Source organism: Rattus norvegicus, chromosome X (assembly GCF_036323735.1).
Source record: "Rattus norvegicus strain BN/NHsdMcwi chromosome X, GRCr8, whole genome shotgun sequence".
Lineage (NCBI taxonomy): Eukaryota > Metazoa > Chordata > Mammalia > Rodentia > Muridae > Rattus > Rattus norvegicus.
The window spans coordinates 13,948,803-13,960,513 of record NC_086039.1 but is presented as its reverse complement, the minus strand read 5'-3'; the positions used below and the strand labels follow the sequence as shown (position 1 = coordinate 13,960,513).

Here is an 11,711-nt window from a genome sequence, read left to right as displayed (position 1 = left end):
CTGAGGATGTAGCTCAGTGGTAGAGTTGCTGGGCTTGCCTAATGTATACAGTCTCTGGATGTGGAGGAGGAGGAGGAGGAGGAGGAGGAGAGAGAGAGAGAGAGAGAGAGAGAGAGAGAGAGAGAGAGAGAGAGAAGCAAGGGATACAATGAATACTGTAGGTGCGTTTCTGTGTATCATTGGCAATTACTAAAGGGAAACAGAGATGCTTCTTCACAGATCCAAGGCAGTGCCATGAGCCATTATGTCTCATCTGCTGAAACCTAGAAACCCATTGTGGGTCCTCCTCTCTTCTGCACCCAGAAACCATGACCTGAAACAGATAATTCTTTTTTTAAGATTTATTTTTAAACTGTGTGTATGTGTTGGTATGTGTACACGTGTGCAGGTTTCCATTCACTGAATCCCCCTGAAGCTAGTGTTACAGGCAGTTGTGAGCCATCCAACTTGGAATTAAACTTGGGTCCTCCCAAAAAGCCATAGGCACTCCGAATCACTGAGCCACCTCTTCGGCTCCAAGCAGCACGTTCTTTACAACCACAGCACGAGTAGATACTCTGCAGCACCTCCCAGGTCCCCCTTGCCATCTCCTAGCTACCGGTGGCAGCCACTGAAGATGCTCAGCTGAGCTCCTTCTTGGGATTGCAAAGAGGGGTTGCTCTCGCCTGGTGACATCCACACCCACTGTCAGCAAACTTCTAATGCAGAGCCAGTGCTGGAGTCCAAGGACCCTTCTGGAGCAATCTGCCCATCCAGTCTCATGCATCCACCTCATAGTGGTGAATCCTACACTCCCCGTTTAGCCAATTTCCAACCAGTGCTTTCTTCCGGGGACCCCCAGCTTTGGACAAAGCAGGAGGCATAGCCACCCGCCCTCAGCCACAGACCACAGGAATGTGTGCTGTGCTAGACAACTGTGTCACATTCGATGTTATACTCAGTCAGAAAAAGGTCTTCTCCGATAGTGTGACTGCAGCTGCAACTCAAGGTGGGACCCCCAGAATGCCCCCTCCCTGCTGTTTGTGCTGCGAGTGTAGGCGCACGTGTGTATTTGTGTGGCTGGAGTGAATAAATGTTTAAATCAGTGTGTCAGTTATAATTAGAGCAGCTCTCCCTTCTTCATTGCGGAACGGTTCCTTCATGCTTAACGCCTGGAATGTCATTTTCCACTGTGAAATCCTTATTCTTCAAGGCCTAGTGCCAAAGTCGGCTTCTGATGCGCTTCCCCCACTCGACTTGCATTTCCCATCCCCCATTGAAGAAGCTGCCTTTCCCTCAGCTGACCAGGCCACTTAGAGGCAGCTTTCCGAATGGTACTCACTACCCTTAGCATCTGCCCCCCATTTCCTCTATGTCCTTGGAGGTAAGGACGGTGCCCTGTTCTTCCCCTTCTGTATTGGTCACAGGGTGTGATTAATCCCAGATGAATGAATGAAAAATGAGGCTGGAAGAAAAGCAGTGAATTGTAGCCAGCAAAGGCATCCTAACAGCATGGGGTGGGGGACTTGCTCGCCTGAATTTTCCTGAAGCCCTAAGACTCACAGCATGCAGAAAGGAAACAAATCCCCCACACACACACCTCCCTTCCCATCATTCCCACACGAATGCTCTATACTGCTAGTGGTACAGGCTATCTGGCTTTCCTGGGACTCAAGAAAGCATTGGAGAACAACCATCCCCACTATACCCCAGCACAAAGAAGGAGCACTTCCAAACCTCCCTCCCTGTCCCCTCATCCTTCCTAGTCTGGGTGCCTCCAAGACCAGTGACAGTGTGTTTGGGATGTGGCCACCTTAACTTGATGTATTACTGGAAATGAGCAAATTATGACACACTGATATGTCTTTAGGGCTGGTGACATTGGGAAAGCCACCTATTTTCACTTAAAATAAATCCAAGCCCTAAGATGCACCTTATTGAGAGAGCCCCCCCTCCCTGTAGTCCACTTGAGGCCTCCTCACATTCTTATGAGGGTCTCAAAAAATGGCACAAAACGGGGGGGGGGGGCAAGGGAGGGCCAGATCCTTCCAAATGCTTTCTTCAAAGCATGCCCCCTGACCCTGAAGGGGCTTTGAGACAGCAAGACAGTGTTTGGAAACCTTATTTTTTGAAATGCCCTTCCTAGTTCTCCCTCACCCGCAAAATGGAAGAAACTCACATTCCTATCCTAGGCTTCAACATGCCACTGTGTAAGGGACACCCCTCCCCTTAACATGACATGCAGCAAGCTGGAGAAAGGCTCCTCCCTACCCTTCTCTACCATACAAAGCTCTGCTCCACACACCCCCTCAGGAGGGGTGGGGCACCGGGCTCTGGGCCTGCATTCCCCAGGGGAGAAATAATTGGCCTGTCTATAGAGCATCAGGATTCAAATAAAGCTTTAAAAACCCACGCAGCCCTGCAAATTCTATAACTGTGGATTCACAGTTGGTCCAACACACACACACACAACACACACACACACACACACACACACACACACACACACACACACAGTGTGTGTAGCTCTGAAGAAGGTTCTCTCTCCTTTCTCTCTCTCTTGCCCTCTCTTCCTCTCTCCCTCTCTCCCTCTCTCTTTGTTCCACAGATCCACCTGACTCAAATAAGCCCACTCTCATTTGAACTGGAGGCAATCAGGGTGGAAAAGACCCTGTTCCTGTTGGTGCAGATCCAAACTGTCACCATTTGGCATCCCGACACTCTCCGATGTCCCCATCAGCTGTTCAGGGTCAGCCAGGGGGAGGGGGACTCTCCCAGCCAACACATTGGAGATTTCATTAACGAGCAAAGCCTCCCGGATGAGCGACCTCACGTGGGCCACCCCACCCCAGCTCTCTCACCTCCCCCCTCCCCACTGCTACACAAACAGGCTCCCAGCGACTAGATTGGATTCAGATCTTGTAGATGAAGAAATTCAGATAAGACAGCCGCGCCTCGCCAGACCCCAAGCGAGGGCCGAGCCCTGCACGGCAGCTGGGCTGCCTCGGTAATAACAACTCGTAATATCTGACAGAACCCACGCTGGTCATATCCGATCCTGCCACATGAAAAGAAGCATTACACCGGCCTCTCGGGGGCCGGGGCTAGGGGAGAGCCGCGGCACAAATCAGAAACGTTTGCCACGAAGCCGCTATTCAAGGGCTGGAAAATCAACAGGGGCTGCTTTCCTAACATCCTGGGAGATGCTATTATCCTCCTGGCAGCGCAGCTCACAGAACGCAGCGAGGCAGGCTTAACCCGAATTCGCTGAGAGGTTGGCATTTCTGAGCTCAGAGGCCTTGGATGGGTGGGAACAAAAGCCCACACTGGTTGTGGGAGAGAGCCACGGGACTCCACAACAGTGACATTCAAAATATTTAACAACTGGGACAGCCTGGACTGTGGCCATTCTATAGGAGCCGGGACTTGGGATTTTCCAGTGTGTCAGGCAGACCAGTTGGAGAACATAGGCACTTGGGGGCAAAGACAGAGGAGCATTTCAACATTATAGATACTGGTAGGACCAGTGATCCAAATCTCAGTCCCTAAGCCCTTCCTGAACTAGGCTCCATACCCCTGCTGGTTCACAGTACCTCATTCTTGGGTGAGTGGAAGAGCCACAAATTGGCTACCTGTCCAGGGTCAAAAGCTTCTGAGAGAGAGGGCCATATCTTGGCCGAGACTGGCTTAGGTGGCCAGGTCTTCTAAGACCCATGGCTCACAAAACCAAGGCTCCTGGTGTTGACTGCCCCTCCACTCTCGAGCTGTCCATCCATCTTTCCCTCTTACTGCTATAGCATCATCCCAGTCAAAAAGATAAGACTATGTCCTCTCTCTCTCTCTCTCTCTCTCTCTCTCTCTCTCTCTCTCTCTCCAGCCTCATGCTAGCAGCCCTGTCTGTCTTCCATCTAGCTTAGCCTCATGCACCTATGAAGGCACAAGGGGCCATCTTCACCAGGACACATGAGATCCCAAGTCCTTGCTCTTCTGGCACAAAGCTACTTGACCCATGTCAACAAGGCTTGGTGACTTCCACCCATTGGTCACTTTCATTTTAAACCATCACATTTGGAGATTGTAAATTGCTATGCACAAGGACATGAGTCACGTGACCTGGAATTCTGTGGACTGAAATAGAAGTACAGTGGACTGCGCTCTTGTGTCGTATTCTTCTACCAGAGCAATCAGACTAGCAAGACCCCTCTCTGCCTCAGTTTACTCATCAAGGAAATGGGATGGATGTGCATCCTACCTACATCTCAGGGTCTATTGGGAGGACCAAAGGACATAGATGACAGTGTCCACCCTGGTCCGTAAAAGCAACAGTCCAAATGAGCCTATAAGCAGCTCCATCCCATAGCCTCACTGTCAAGTCTTCCTCCAAAACAGCCTTCTGTACTTGGTGGGTAGCGTGCCCTTGGCCTGGTCCCTTGCCCAGCATTGCCAGAGTGCAATGTTCTGAAGCCAAAACCATCATCTGTACTACTTGTTTGGGCAAGGACCCACCACTGCAAGACAACCTCGTCACCTCGGCAATTCTATAAAAAGATTGCTCAGGCTTTGGAGTCTGGCTGACAGGCAAGGCTGGGAGTGTGTGTGTGTGTGTGTGTGTGTGTGTGTGTGTGTGTGTGTGTGTGTGCACATGTGCAGAAATGCTCTCCTAATAGGCTGGCCTCAGCTAAGAATCCACATTTACCCTAAAGCCTCCGGTTCCACTGGCAGAAGCCTCCGGTTCCACTGGCAGAAGAAGAGGAATGGATTCAAGTTAGAGAGAGAAAGAGGGAGAGAGAGAGACAGAGAGAGAGACAGACAGAGAGAGAGAGAGAGAGAGAGAGAGAGAGAGAGAGAGAGAGAGAGAGAGAGCGCTGTGCTCTGAAGAATAGGGCTGGGCAGAGATGTCTGTGGAGCTGATCTGTCGCTTTGAGCAGCCAACACAATGGACCTCTGGGTGGGCTCAGAGAGCCCCCCTCCCTAGCCCCCGACCTCCTGCCCGTGACACAGATAAGGACCTAGAGGACTGCTCCAAGCTGCTTCGTGTGCCCCGAGCCAGCCGGCAGCGAGGCCAGCCTGGTGTGAGTGGCAGCAAAGATAAACGGCGGTCGCACGGGCATTGAATGCCCCAACACAAAAGGCCGCCTCTCCCTGAGTCCCTCTGAGGCCCAGATGGTCAGGGAAGCCCTTTCCCGCCTCACAAAGAGGATCGCTGCGTGTCTTTTTCTTTTAAAATGGAATAAAAAAAAAAAAGCCATTGCTCACAAAGGACCTGGATGAAAAATAAACCCTTAAAAAAAAAAAAAAAAAAAAAAAAAAAAACAGCCTCTCCTCGCTCAGCAGCCCGGCATTTCTTCCGACTGTCAGACTTAGCAGATTGCTTTCTGGAAAGGATCCAATTGGCAAGACCTGCCGCTGTGCAAATGAAATTTTAAAACCCCGCTCCTTGTTGCACTCAAAGAGCTTTTCTCTCTCTGCTTGTTCTACACGGCCTCGTAGAATTATTCTCTTGTCTCTCGTTGTATCGGAAACTAATATTCCCCCGCTTTCTCACCCCACATGAGGGGTCCTCACCCCAGCTGGGGATTTGGGTAATCAGGGACGGCTGGAGCACCACTCCAGACCCCACGTTCATTCCCCACCTGGGCTCCATCTCACAGAATCACCTACTAATTAGGAGAAAGCCTCGCTCCTGAAGAGAATAAACACTCCTGAGATGCCTGCCTCCCCTCCTGGTTCCCCTGCTCCCCCTGCTTCAATAACGAGATAAGTGTTTGGGGGATGCGGGAGACAGGATAACGGGACGTTCTTCACACACAAGGTTTGACACCCGTCAAGCCCGTGACACCAGCTCTGTTTGGCTGCCATACCCCTGGTGAAAAGTCAGCAGGAAAAAAAATAGCCACAGGACTTGTCTGCGTTTGACAAGCTGCCTCAGCGTGTGATGAACTTGTAGAGGCAAGGCAACTGGATGCATCAGAAATGTACTGGGTCTGAGAGCCTGGGTTCAAATTCCAAGGCTGCCTCAATAACAGCGTGCCAGGTATGTGTTAACGTGCCCCTTTCCTTGGTGCCGGTGCCATCGTCAAGCTCATTGCTGCAACTGTAAGCTAGGCAATCAAAAATGAAAGCATAGCTCCATGGACCAGTTCCATGTTCTGTACACATTTTACATGTGTCCGCAAGGTTAGAATCTTTGTCTTCACTGCAGCAAAGCGGGGGTGCTGGAACCTTTAAGAGGTGGAACCAAGTGTGTTAAAGTCATTCGAAGCACTGCTTTCCAAAGAGGTTAAGGTGCTGTTCATGGGATCCCTGTGTTCTCTCACGAATGAATGCTTTGAACATCCCTGAACGGGGTCTGTGGCTTTCTGTTTTAAGATGTGGTCTTTTTGCTGGGCATGGTGGTGCACGCCTTTAATCCCAGCACTTTGGGAGACAGATCCATGGGGATCTCTTGAGTTTCAAGCCAGCCTAGTTTACACTGTGAGTTTCAGGACAGCTGGGGCTATGTAGAGAGACTCAGTCTCAAAAAGAACAAAACAAAAAATATTGTCTTTTCCTCCCTCACCCACTCCCATCAGGATACCAGGAGATCTTCACCACAGCCAATCTGATGTGAATACTGTGCCCTTCCATTGCCAGAACTTTGAACTAAGCAGACCTCTTCTGTTTGTAAAGCTGGCCTGCCTGAGGTATTTCGTTATAGCAACAGAACACAGGTGACAACAGAAAGATTGATTACCTCACCAGCCCACATGCTTCACTCCTTCCTTTAGTCATACTCTTTGCAATGAGACTTCACAGCTCTTCTCCTTAAGGGTCAGAGTCCATTTCCCCAGCCTTTTATTTTAGACTTAAATACTTGACCTCCTTTAGCCTATGAAGTTAGTCAATCCCAATCTTAGTACTCAGGAGACATGATACTTACACTCATCCTCCTGTGTCTGTCATCTCATGGCAATAGGTTCCTCTGAGTGGCTGCTTCCCCTAGATCTGAGCACCAAATAGACATTTAGAGAGCAAAGCCAACTCGTAAAATTCTTTTAGGGAAATGATACCCTCCTCCCATGGTTGGTTGCCTATATTCAATAATCTGAGTAGTGGGGCAGCAACCCTAGAAATGTCTGATAGACCACAGTCACGCCCTTATTTTCCTATTTAGGCCAAGGCCATTCATACCTCATTATGAATTCATTGATCACAGATTTACTGAACATCTGATGTATAAAAGATGCTTAATCCAAAAGAAACGTGGAGCTCCGGGCAAAAACAATGCTACCCTCTAGTAAGGGAGGTAGTGATCCAGAGAGGAGATATCTTCCCTTTAAAAGGGGACTTCCACACCACTACTTCAGGAAGCTGGGGAAGGATCAAAAGTGTTGGAAAAGAATGCTGTCTAAATATTCAGTTGTTCCCTTGGTAGTTAAAGTCTGATTGCCTCAGTCATAAGGTATCATTGACTAGGTTAATAAGGAAGAGGAGAGAGAAGGGGAGAGGAAGAGGAGGAGGGAAAAAGGAAAGGGTAAGAAAGAAAAGGAGAAAAGAAAGGGTGGGAAAGAGGAAGGAAGAAGAAGAGATGAGGAAAAGACAGGTAGGGAAGAGGAGTAGGGAACAAAGAAGAGGAAAAAGGAAGAGGAGACAGGTAGACTACCATATTAAAGTAATTCGTCAAATATAAATGGTGGCATCCTAACTTCAGAGACAGTACCACAGGGAAGAAAAGCAGGTATCATGGGACCAGAGAAAACCACTGTAGGCTGTGTTCAAGCCTAGAGCGCTTACTATTTATTGAGAATTCAAAACCCCTTAACCCATCCTTGCTGGCCAAAGCACAATTTTAAAAGCTCAGGAAAGTCATACACCTGTAATTCTAATACTTGTGAGCCAGAGACAGATATATCTCTGTGTGTTTCAGGTTAGCCAGCACCGTATAATGAGACTCTGTCTTAAGAAAGAAAGAAAAACAAAGAAAGAATCCCAATAATGTTTGTTTTATTGATTCACGAGATTTAGATGAAGTCTCCAGCTGATATGACATGTCCCAAATAGGCCATCAATAGGTTTCCCAAAATATTCTCTACACAAGAGCTTCTTCACAGAAGGGACAATGGTGGTCATGCAGATCAGTGAGGACAGATGTTGGAACCACCTGTAAACCAGGTCATCAGAATTCTCCATTGCTGCAGTCCAAGTGGTTTGTTTGTTGGACAGGCCACAGATGGCCCTGCAGCCCAAGGGACCCTGGGAAAGTGAGACCAGGCTAAGTAAGTCTTGTACTCAGAGCAACAACTCCCACAACCATGAGAAGCTCTGATGGATCACAGAGTTGAGGTGACAGCAAAATGGCAGGCTAAGTCTAACAAGGCATCAGGATTCGAAAGCACTCAGCAGAGCAAGATACACAGCCTGGCGTGAGGTCTGGAGCAGATTACTTTGGCTTTGGAAAGATAAATGAAACCTGGGAAGGAGCCCAGCGCTGGTCCATGCTCCAGAAAAACTTTATTGGTGGATGCCATCAAGAGCTCTGAGACCTGAACAAAAGGGACCAGTGGCATCTTGAGGCCAGAAATCCCAGATGCAAGCTTGAGAGGACTTTATACTTCAAACCCTTTAGGCTGGTGGGAAAGGGATGTGACTGTTTGACTGAGCTGGCTACTCTACTGTCTGCAGAATGAGACAGGACTGGGCCTGAGCTCACCATCCATCAGAGGCCAGGGTTGATCTTTTCTTCCTGATTACAAACTCAGGTTTCTGCAACCTTGCAAGCCTTTGTCAGAAATATGGAAAATGGTGAGTGTTGTGCCTTGTAAATCATTCCCTTGGCATTTCCAGGGGGTATGCCCTTCCCCAACCACCATTATGAGTCCCAAATGAGATTCTCTGATAGAAACTGCCTTATACAGAATGTCTATTGCTTTGATAAACACTATGGCCTAAACCAACTTTGAGGGAAAAGCATTTATTTCATCTACAACTCTCACACTCTATCCCTGAGGGAAGTTGGGGCAGGGACCTAAAGGCAGAAATCAATGCAGAGGCCATAGAGGAGTGCTGCTTACTGGTTTGCTCTCCACTGGATTGCTCAGCCTGCTTTCTTATACATCTCAGGACCACTGGGCCCTTCCTATGTCAATCATTAACCAAGAACATGCCCTATAGGTTTGCCAACAATCTGATGGAGGAATTTTTCTCAATTGAGGTTTCTCTTCTCAGATAACTATAGCTTATGTCAAATTTAAAACAAACAACAAACAAAGAAATACACAATAACAGCAAAAACAAAAAACAGGACAGAACCCAACTTACCCCCTCACCACATGGTGAACAGTGTTCCCTCTCCTGGGTCTGCATTTCTACTATTACCCTTCTTGTTCCTGTAAGACAATGACAGGCATCACAAAGCTTGGACAGCTTTCCACATAACCCTGGTCTAATTAAGGACTGAAGACTGAAAAGTATTAGGGCAACAACTCAGCGGCTGAAGAGACAGGTCAGTAGTCAGCAGGAACACTATCATGACTTCTGATCCAAGGAGCCAGGTAATAAGCCCAATGTGTTCTCATGCTCCCCTGGAAAGCCAGAAAGATGGGAAGTAGAGGCTAGATGATCTCCAGGCATACTGGCTGTGAGCCCAACTGATAAATAGGAGCTTCAGAGAGACCCTGCCTCAAAGGAATAAAGAAGAGGGGAAGTCCATCGATGCCCTTCTCTGACCTTCATGCATGTACACATATACATATGCATGCACTTATACACATATGTACATAAATTATACTACATAGACATGAACAAAGGGAAAAAAGAGGGGAGGGAGGGAGGAAGGAAGGAAGGAAAAACCAGTCTATTTCATTCTTCTGTGTGCATCAGGGTGCCTTGCCGAAGCTGAGCAATGCCAACCAGTACACCTGTCATCTCCTGACACAGCACAGTATGCTGTGTACCTCCCTGGGGTATGACAGAACAATCTGTTCTATTTTGTAGATGGGGGAGGATCCTTTAGCTCATGTCAATCAAGGTATTTCCCCAAAGGCATTTATTTGATGGTCCTTGCCAAGTGACACACAGTAGACAATGACGTGAATGTGCCCAGGGAAGGAAGCACGATTCAAGGCCAGGACAGCATCTGCATCTTCTTGAGTGGATCAGCATCCCAGTGCTGGCTTCCCACACAAACAGGCCTGAGGTAGAGCATGCTGGTGCTAGCATTGTTAGAGCATGATGGCTGTGTACAGCTCTGAAAGCTGATATCCATAGACTAGGATATTCCTAGTCAGGCCTGTCTTGTGGCAGAGATGGGCAAGATGTTTGGCCACTAAAAGGTCCAGATGGAGGGTAGATATTTTTTCCTGATTGTGTTAGTTGGGGATTTCCTGAGAAAGGAACCAAATAGGATATAGATAATAGACAAATTGGAACATAAATAACAGAAAATAGATGATAGATAGATATAGACAGATAGATAGATGATAGATGATTGATAGATTATAAAAAATCTTTCTGATAATGTACTACTAGCCCATGTGATTAAAAGGGTTGGGCTATCTTACCATGTAAAAACTGGAGACCCATGAATATCAGTGGTGTAGTTCAAAGGCCTAAAAATTGGAGAGGAAGTGGTTGGTCTAAACTTCAGTGAATTTGTGGAGTCCCCCAAGAGCCAGGAACACTAAGGTCAGAAGAATATTTATGAACCAGCTCAACAGTTAGGCAGAGGGAGTTCAAATCCACCTGCAATCTGTCTTTTAGCTTCTTCAAACCCTCAGTGAATGAGATGGTGCCCCCACACTTTAGGGAGGGTCCACTGCCTTACTCAGTCTACCAATTCAAATACAAGTCTCTCCTCTCCCAGCAACATCCTTATAAACATGCCCAGAAATCGTGTCTTACCTCTCTAAGCAGACCACAGTCTGGTCATAAATAAACCATCATGCTAATGAAGTTAGCTACTTTGGTGGTGAGAAGGAAGAGGTGGGGAGCTTTGTTGGAATATCTGGCAATCCTGGGCATCAGTCACATCCCAATGGTAGAGACAGAACAGTTTCTACTTCTTTACATCTCTCAGAGTGAGGCCAGGCATTCCTGCAGCGAATTCGGGTCTGAAAAGGCCAAGGGACCCCAGCACTTCAATTGGAAGAAATAAAGCAAGGTGTCATTCAGGTAAATCCCAACACCTGTCAGAAGGTCATTCATGGTTAGAACAGAGTAAGGCTACAGGCCCCAAGGACTCATATGGTAGCCTGAAGGCCCGAAACTTTCTGAAAAGTATCTAGAGGATATTCCTCATGTTGTAGGCCACTTGAATCCTTTTGATCATTTCCTTATTCATGAGTATCAATCATGTACTATGCACTATCTTCCTTCTGAGAGAGGCAGGGGCAGCTTAAGAGTCATTGACCATCTAGCTGCCGAGAATAGAATCCACTTAAGCTATCAGAGCCAAAAGGTATTAATTAGAGAATCTTCAGGAGTACTGTACAACTGATTCCTTCAGACTGCAATGTAGGATTTGGTTGCTGATGGAGGCTTGCACTAGGAAAAGATTCCCCTATGGTCAAGCAGCCGCTATCCTTGACTATTAGCCACGTTGTCTCTGCTGACCCCACCCAACAAAATACATACTCTACAGAGTGGAGTTCCAGTCACAACCATGTGATTCTGCCCCTAAAGACCACTGGGTTCACCAACACTGTCCACATGTTGCCGAAGACAATTCACTTGATCAGTCACAAATGGTAAGACAA

The 11,711-nt window shown here is 47.7% G+C and overlaps 1 long non-coding RNA gene across 1 annotated transcript; it reads right to left on the bottom strand.

Annotated features, from left to right (window-relative positions):
- Positions 1-7,945: 7,945 nt before the first annotated feature.
- On the bottom strand, positions 7,946-9,345 carry LOC108349205 (uncharacterized). Its single transcript, XR_001842666.3, has 2 exons — positions 9,277-9,345; positions 7,946-8,211 (listed from the first exon to the last, which is right to left on the bottom strand). It is a non-coding gene; the product is annotated as an uncharacterized LOC108349205 (long non-coding RNA).
- Positions 9,346-11,711: the final 2,366 nt, after the last annotated feature.